At 46.8% G+C, this 9,003-nt stretch overlaps 1 long non-coding RNA gene across 2 annotated transcripts; it reads right to left on the reverse strand.

The window, feature by feature from the left end:
• Positions 1–5,850: 5,850 nt before the first annotated feature.
• On the reverse strand, positions 5,851–8,632 carry LOC110743875. 2 transcript variants are annotated; one of them, XR_002523649.2, is made up of 2 exons: positions 7,194–8,632; positions 5,851–6,489 (listed from the first exon to the last, which is right to left on the reverse strand). It is a non-coding gene; the product is annotated as an uncharacterized LOC110743875 (long non-coding RNA). The 2 variants fall into 2 exon arrangements; XR_004185386.1 differs by having other exon boundaries at positions 5,851–6,720.
• Positions 8,633–9,003: the final 371 nt, after the last annotated feature.

Genomic DNA, 9,003 nt, shown 5'->3' on the forward strand with positions numbered 1-9,003 from the left:
GCAGCAATCATTAACTCTCCAAGTGTTTTTATTATAAGTCCACGTTACCTGACACTTCAGCAGAATTAAAACAGAACAACCATTTGCAGTTAACTTGGCCTTTTATGACCTCACAGACTTTTACAAGGATGTCTCAGGTCACCTTATTTTCAAAGGGAAGGCAGGAGGCATGATAGGGACCCCAAGAAAGAGCTGAGAACAGACTCCCAAATCGAAAAGATAAATGAAAAAAAGTAGATAACGTGTTTTATGGTTGTAAAAGCAACATATAGTCATAGAGGACAATTTGGAAGACACAGAAAAGTATAAAAAATCACGTAGAAGCTACACATCCCTACAGACCACTATCAGTATTCTGGGCTGTATCCACCCTTCCTGGTGGTGAAAAGAGCTCTTTGCATGTGTTCCTTAAAAACGAAAGTGGACCCAGCACTTTGGGAGGCCGAGGCGGGCGGATCACAAGGTCAGGAGATCGAGACCATCCTGGCTAACATGGTGAAACCCCATCTCTATAAAAATACAAAAAATTAGCTGGGCGTGGTGGCGGGTGCCTGTAGTCCTAGCTACTTGGGAGGCTGAGGCAGGAGAATGGCGTGAACCCAGGAGGCGGAGCTTGCAGTGAGCCGAGATCATGCCGCTGCACTCCAGCCTGGGCGACAGAGTGAGACTCCGTCTCTAAAAAAAAAAAAAGGAAGCAGATTTGGCACTATAGTTTATTATTTCATAAGTGAGGCCCTAAAAGCCTGTAATATTTCAGGTAAATTTGATATAGGGATCAATAAAGAGAATAAAATTAACTCACAAGCAATTGAGGGCCTAATCCATATAAGGCACTCCATTGGGTACTATGGGGGATTAGAGATGTCTGACGTTCGGACTCTGGCCTTGAGACACTAGAGGGAGGGGAGGGGAACATGTAAGAGCAGCTTTGATGGTCATATCCTCAGCTCCAGACATTGGGCCCTCAAAATGGTTTGCTGCATTGAGCAGAGTGCAGCCCATCCCAAAGGCTCCTCATTATTTATTCACTCAGCAAATATATACCTGTCCCTACTGCATGTCAGGCATATGGGTGTTTAGGTTTTGGAGCAGGGAAGCACTGTCGTGAGACCAACGTTTCAGGAGATTTATACGAGCACTGCTGACCAGATGAAAAGCATGATGGGTAATGTTATGTGTTGACTTGCCTAGGTCATAGTACCTGGATATCTGGTCAAATACTAGGCTAGGTGTTTGCTGTGAAGGTATTTTTTAGATGACATTAACATTTCCATCAGTAGACTTTGAGTAATCAGATTACCTTCTGCAATGTGGGTGGGCCTTGGACAATCAGTCGAAGGCCTTAAGTGAAAAGACTGAGGTCAGATTTCAGATTTTCCAGCCTCTGCAATTGCATAAACCAATTTATTAAATTCTATTTGCCTTTCTATCATCTAATATCAACCTATCATGTATCATCTATCTATCTATCCATCCATTATCCATCCACCCACCCATCTATCCACATCCAACCCTGTTGGTTCTATTTCTCTGGAGAGCCCTGAGTAATAGAGATGGGACTGGACAAAGGCAGGAGGAGGGAGAGGTGGCTGTTCAGAGTGGGTGAGGAAGGTCAGCTGGGCCAGTCAGGATGCTGGGAGGGGTATGTGAACATATGTCTACGTTTGTGTGAACATCATAACCGTGTGTGTATGTTTGTGCATTTGTGTGTGTCAGTATGTGTATGCTTATGCCAGTATATGTGTCTCTGTGCCTGTGTGTCTGTCTGTGTGTGTCTGTGTATGTATCTGTGTATATGTACCTGTCTGTATGTCTTTGTGTGTATTTGCATGTGTGTGCCTGTCTGCATGTCCACATGAGTATATCTGTGTCTGAGTGTGTGTTGGTGCATGTCTACGTGAGTCTGTGTGTCAGTGTGTGTGTTTATCTACATGAATGTCTGTGTCCAGTGGGGAATGCAGGCAGTTGAGACAGCTTGCTGGAAGGGAGAGTACCAGCTGAGTCTGGGGACCAGACAGAAAGGTGGACAAGCAGGAAGGCAGGTCACATGGTGGGCAGAGCTGGAGCAGCCTACAGAACGGAGCAGGAGACTCAGGTCAGTTAGGGAACAGGAGGGCCAGAGGTAAAATGTGGTGCAGGGAGGTCTTTGGGGGCAGTTTAGGGACATACACATCCCATTCCTGCCCAGTGACGGGTTTTTCAAAGGACCAAGCAGGTTGGGACAATAAGGCTTGCACAGAGCGGGTGGCAGTGGAGAGGAAGACCTGAGGTTGAGGCCCATGAGAATGGTGAAGAGAAATAGGGCAGTCAGAATGGGAATTGGTTTGGGGTCAATGATGACTTCAATTTAGACCTGTTGGGCTTGTGGGAACCACAGAATAAGACTTTCAAGGGTGAGGAGGGGTAGTGACCAGTGTCATGTTCCAGAAAGGACAAGGAAAATGCAGAGTGAGGAAAAGCCACTGGGTTTGACAAGGGGGGGGGAGGTGGTGGGCCTGCATGTGGAGGGCAGCATTTGTGGGCCCCCTACTATGAGTATATGGAAATGAAAGAACAGGAGAATACCACATGAATGGTGGCAGAGCTGAGTGACGGGAGCCCTGTGCAGATCTGAATGAAGAATGAAACTCAGTCATCAACACATGCAGGCCTGATCCCATTAAGTACTTCCTCTGAGAGTTAGCAAACTGATATTCTTTAATCATGCCTTATATTTATAAAGGCCTTTCTCCAAAGAACTCCAAGTGCTCAAAAACATTAATTAGTGCACTCTCCCAGCCCCGTTGAGGGAAAAGTTGGTAGCAGGTATCATCGTTCTGTTTATAGGCATGGAAACTGTGGCCAACATGAAAATGACATTGCCAACCAAGGTCACAAAGCTAGTCTGTGGCCAGGAAGGAGGAGAGCCAGGGAGATGTCCTACCTGGCTCTCCTCCTTCTGCAGCCAGGCCATTCCTACATTACCCACATCTTGCCAGGACCCGACCCCACCCCAAGTTACCAGTGAGACTTGGCTATGAGACCAACTACAGGATCCGAGGCCTCAGAGAGTGGCCACAGGATAATCCCAGAGGGATCCTGGGGCCAGGTGTGGGGCTTGGGGACCAGGTTTTTGTCTGCTCTGTCTTGGACTGCATGGGAACCTAAGCAGCTTACTTCTGCTTACTTATTTACTACCAGCAAATGCTGAGACCAAACAATAACAAAATTTCCAAACTCAAGAAAGCATGTAGTCACTCAGTTTGTGTTTCATGGGTACCCGCACACAAGAATTCTCTAGAGCCGTAAAGTAAGGAAATATCCCAATCCTTATGCTTCAGGCTATGCAAAACCCAACCATGTGCTCAGAAGCAAAATGCTCTTTAAATGCAAAGAATATCCAGGACAGCCCACTAAGAAGATGCTTTGGCCGCCTCTGGTGGTGATGATGACACCTGCCACCAGTTTACCCTAAAGGAGGCTGGGAGAGTGAATTAATGGATAGTTTTGAGCACTTAGAGTTCTCTGGAGAAAGGCCTTTATAAATATAAGGCATGATTAAAGGGTATCAGTTTGCTAACTCTCAGAGCTTGGGTTTCATCAGGCTATGAAAGGAAGGAAATGCCAGGGGTCCCAATGGCAGAGGTGATCCACAAAGCTCTCTACTGTGGCCCCAGAGGGTGCAGATGTAGGCATCATTAACTTAAAGGCACGCAGTCCTCCCCAGGACCGCACCTGCCAATGCCGAGCCCTGTGGGCTGCCAATACCCAGGCTGTTGGATAATGAGGGCTGGCTCCTGTGGGATCAGTTAAGCAGTGCACATTCCCAGTCTAGAGTTTAATACCCCAGACATGGGTGGACAGGGGAAACTCAAGGGGCCACCAGCATGCTGGCCCAATGCCAGAGTTTAATTAGGCCCTAAATCTCCAGTGATTACATGAGGGGCCCAATCCCCTGAGGCCAGCCAAAGGGAGAAGCATCCCAAACAGCATTGTATCGGCCTCTTTTGAGTCTTTCCCCTCAACTCATTGTTTGTGGAGGCGTTGCTTGTTAGTGCAAAGAATCCCTTCTGAGTCACTGAGTAGCTGTGAGAAAATCAGAGGGCCGCTGCCTAAGGATCTTGGCCATCTCCTCAGGTAGGCTGTTTCCCACACCTGCCTGCCGTATCCCGCGGGACAGGGAGTCCTGTAGGGGGACAGAGAGTCCTGTAGGGGGACAGGGCCCACAGTTACACTTCCATTCTTGGATTTCATTGGGTGTTTGGTCAGAAGTCAGCAAAACTATGACTTGTTCAGAAAACAGAATGATTAGGCTCTTTGAGAGACCCCCAAAGGCCCAACTACTCTGCAGAGCCAGGGCCTGGGACCCCTGGGGAGGAAGAGGATTATGTGAAGTGGTTCTGAAAGGAGGAAGGACCTGAGACTTTCAGAGAATTTCTGTCTTTTCCTTCTTGTCTCCATCCTTCTTTCATAACCTTGGAGGGGAACATTCCAGCTTCTTATAATTATGGTGAAGAAGGCCAACACCAGCAAGCCACTCATGGTCCAGACCGATTTCCTGATCTAGGTGGCCATGGGTGAGAATAACATTTCCACTGAGCTGACTGATGAAGGACACGAGTACAAGTTTAATGTAGGTGGGGCTGATCTGATGGAAGGTCGTGAGAAGAAAACCTTTCTTGTCTTCCTCTGACTTTCTGTTTTCATTTGAAGAGAGTAGGATTAAGTTTTCAGGTCTTGGAGTCAGATGGCCCAAGTCTGCAACCTGGAAGAGATCACCTACCAATCTGGTCCCACACATTTGGAAGCCTACTCACCCCATGGTTCCTCTACTTGCAATGAGTTTCCTAAACAGGGCAGGGCCAGATTCCCACCTTGTGCAACTTCTGCTGTGGCTGGAGAAGGAGGATGCTAACCTCCTTGGTGTTTATGAAATGAGTTATGATATGTAATGTTAGAATAACGTCCAGCACATAGTATGTTTCATATGGCACCATCCTTTCCCTCCTCCTCAGCCTGGGGTTGGTTGGCTATGGAGATTTGCCCACATACTACCACAACTCCTGGCAGCCCCCTGTGTTCAAAGAGTGTGGGAATAGGGTACTGGCCGATGTCCGACGGTCAGCACCACAGTGGGCCATAAAGCAGCGGCAAAGGGAGCGGCCAGCTCAGATAGAGCGCAGGAGATGAAAGTCGGCCCTGTTTTCCTTTCCAAAGTGCTGCTGTGTTCCTGAAGGCCTGCAGCTTCCTCTGCCCTGCTGGGGATTTTTTTTTTCTTCCCAGTTCCTCTCAGTGATATCTTAAGAGGCAAACTTCCAGCACTAACAGGAGGTCTTTTGTTCTCCTTTTCTCAAAGTGGACTTTAACCCAGTTACTACAGACTGAGTCACTGTAAAAACAAACAAATAATAATAATATTCCACTTTCTTAAAGGCTCTTCCATGCCTGCTGACAGAAAAGGGGGAACCTGACACTGCCCTGGGCTTGTGGGGCTCCTCCCTGCCTCTGTCTTCTGGAGGCACAGCCCCCAAGAACCTTCCAGAACACACTGGAGCCTGGCACCGTGAAACTGTTCAGCTAGGCTCTGGCTTGTTTGGAGTTTCATCTGACTTGAAGCGGCCCGTGGACTCAGAGGAATTTGGGTCTCAACACAGTCCTAGTGGGATTTACCCCAGACTGAGGAATGCTTGTTGTACTCCTGGATCCGCCACACGCTAAATTCGGGACTTGCCTCCCTTCTCCACACCTTAGTTTCTTTATATGTATGTGGAACAAGGGTATTAGACACTCTGCGATTTTATCAGAAAGGATTTTACAATGGTAATATCTTCCTGCTCTATAAAAGACTACAGGGCAAACTAAGCATACTAGTGCAGCCTGAATCCATTTAATAAAAATTTCACCAGGCATTTAGTTAGGCATTGGGGTTACAGAGATGAGAAAGTCCCTCTTCCTGCCTTTGGGGAGACAGACCCATACATAAATGAGCATGGTGACTTCCCACATAAGTAACATAGACATGTGCTAAGGGTGGGGTGTGGCAAGGAGGAGGATGGCCATCCAGCTGGGGAGTGCTGGAATGTCCTCTTAGAGGAGATGGCATTTGAGCTGAGTCTTGAACTGTGAGTAGATGTTCATATCTAGGGCAGACTGAGGCAGAAGGGGCATAACTAAGGGATGAAGGCCATGGTAAGCTGGCAGCCGCCATTGTGCAAGCCCTTTCTAATCGTTGTCCAAGCATTTTTGCCTCCATGCTTGGGTAGAGCTGGACCTTCATTTTCCTGAGGAGGAGCAGACTCTGATGAACATGCGACTGGCTTCAGGACTCTAGTCCCAGATGTTAATGACATCAGACATTAAGATCTGCTTTGGGCCACTACCCTCTGGACTCACTGCCAAAGAGCACAGTCGTCTCCTAATGGATGCTATTGCTTGTGTTCTCCAATAGGTTGCCACCTACTGTGTTCCTGACTCACTGGAGCTCAAATGCACACTGCAACATATTCATGTCTGCAACAAAAAACCAGTTCAATTGCCTGGAAAATGCCTACTCCCCTCCAACCCCAACTTACAATTCTCTGTGACTGTGAAGTGTCCCCAGAAGCTGTGGGCAGAGTTAGCAGCACTGCCCCTTATGCTCCTGTGGCTCATTCTTCTGACCTTGACTCAGGCTCTAACTGTCATGTAACCTACTGTGATTTCTCCTTTTCCCTGAGTATGCCTCCTCCTGGCTGTGAGTTCCTGGAGGAGGAATGACAGCTAACACATTTCTGAATCCTTGGTCTTAAGCATGGTATTTGGTTCATGGACATACAAGGTGTCTAGTAGACATCTGTTAAACGGACACATGCATGAATGAGGTTTGAGTTGGTGTGCTGTGCTTGGTCTCACAATGGTATCAACAGGAAGCTTCACTTCATCATCATCAATAATAAAAAGGTAAGGCTTAAGGAGTTCCTACTGATACCACCTCTTTATGCAGAAGTAGCTTTTTCTTCTTGGGAAGCTACTTGTACTTGAGAATTTAGATTTAAAATCAGACCGAGACTGCCATGGGTGTCTAGGACGGCCGTCTATTTTTCTAAGCCGGTCCCTACTTTAGCAAATCCCAGGAGCTGAAGCCATAGGATCTTCATTTACTCTGTTGGGTTTGTGCCCCCGAGATACAGCCCTTTCCATTTCAGCATCAATCATTTGAAAAGTAAACATCTCACCTTTGGTGACCTGGCAAGGATAGAGTAGACTTCTCTCCATCAGGGTCAATTTACATCTGTGTCTTTTTTTTTTTTTTTTAGTTTTATTTTAGGTTTGGAGGGTACATGTGAAGGTTTGTTACATAGGTACACTTGTGTCACAGGGGTTTGCTGAACAGATTATTTCATCACCCAGGTATTAAGCCCAGTAACCGATAGTTACCTTTTCTGCTTCTCTCCCTCCTCTTCTCCCTTCTCCCACCCTCCACCTGTGAGTAGTGTTTGATGTTTCCTTCGTGTTCATAAGTTCTTATCATTTAACTCCCACTTATAAGTGAGAACATGTGGTATTTGGCTTTCTGTTTTTGCATTAGTTTCATAAGGATAATGGCCTCCAGCTCCAACCATGTTCCTGCAAGAGACACGATCTTGTTCTTTTTTTATGGCTGCATAGTATTCCATAGTGTATGAAGTCTTAATAAGGGCAGGGGTGGTGGAAGTCTCATTTTATAGGGAAAATGTTCCTTGGCTGGTCCTTCCTTCCCTGCTCTCTATCCTGTCATCCTCAATGTCCCCTAACAACCAGGAGTGGATGGCAGTAAACAATTTCAGTGTTGGGACTGAGCTGGCCACGCCCCTCTGGGTATGGTTCCCCCAGACAGTGCACAGCTCCTGGCCTAGCCTCAGTTTATTTCTCTGCTGTGGGAGAGCATGGGCCCCATCCTCAGATTGCCGCTTCCAGATTATGCCTTTAAGAGGAGGAGTAAAAAATTCCAGGAACAGGCTTCATGTCAATGACAGTAGCTGGCTAATTCCTTCTGAGAAAATGGAAACCTTGGTCTCCTGATGTGTGCAATGACAGGCACAAGAGGAATTTTCCAACACAACAAGGGAACGAATTTTCTAAGGACAAGCTGGCCGAGAAAAGGCGCCATCTGACCGTGAACCAGAATTAGGTAACGTGGCACCCTTGGAGCAGCAGAGGTGGCCGGCTGGAACAGTCGGTCAGGAGGACAGCTGCACTCCCCACCACCTTCTGGGTATGTTGCCAAGGTCTGCCCCTGACAGGATTAGTGACTTCAGGACAGCCGGAACATTCGCAGTGCCGTTTCCTTATGGTGGGAAGAGACATGATCTTGACTCTGCTTCTGTAGGAGGTGGTGATGAGGAGTAGCTGAAAGCTAGATAGGTTCTTTAAAACCTGTGACAGAAATGGCGTGTGCCAGGCCTACCTGTTTTAAAGGAGCTTTTACAGCAGCTGTTTCCTTCTATGAACTCATTTATTACTCCCTTCATCCACTCATTGGGCATTACTCTATGGGGAACACGGTCCTATGAACCAGACAAAAAAAGCCAAATTGTCTTCGTCCCATAGTTTTGTTCTTCTCGATTCCCTTCATCATCCTTCCATAAAAGGAGAAGGGCCATTGTTCTCCCCAGCCCCTTTCTTTCTTGTCACATTTGCTTTAAAAAAAAAAAAAAAAAATATATATATATATATATATATATATATATAAATTGGCATTTATTTATTTATTTATTTATTATACTTTAAGTTCTAGGGTACATGTGCACAACGTGCAGGTTTGTTACAAATGCATACATGTGCCATGTTGGTGTGCTGCACCCATTAACTCGTCATTTACCTTAGGTATATCTCCTAAGCGATCCTCTCCCCTCCAGACTCTGAGCTTAGGGTGCTGTGAAAAGGCCTAGGAGAAGGGATGAATCTCCCCCATGGTTGAAAACTCAATGAGCAGCTGTCAAGGTTTATAACTGTCCTCCATGAACCCCTGGAACCCTACTAGGACGCCTTGGAGATGCTCATTAC

The sequence above is a fragment of the Papio anubis genome, chromosome 7 (assembly GCF_008728515.1).
Source record: "Papio anubis isolate 15944 chromosome 7, Panubis1.0, whole genome shotgun sequence".
NCBI classification, from domain to species: Eukaryota; Metazoa; Chordata; class Mammalia; order Primates; family Cercopithecidae; genus Papio; species Papio anubis.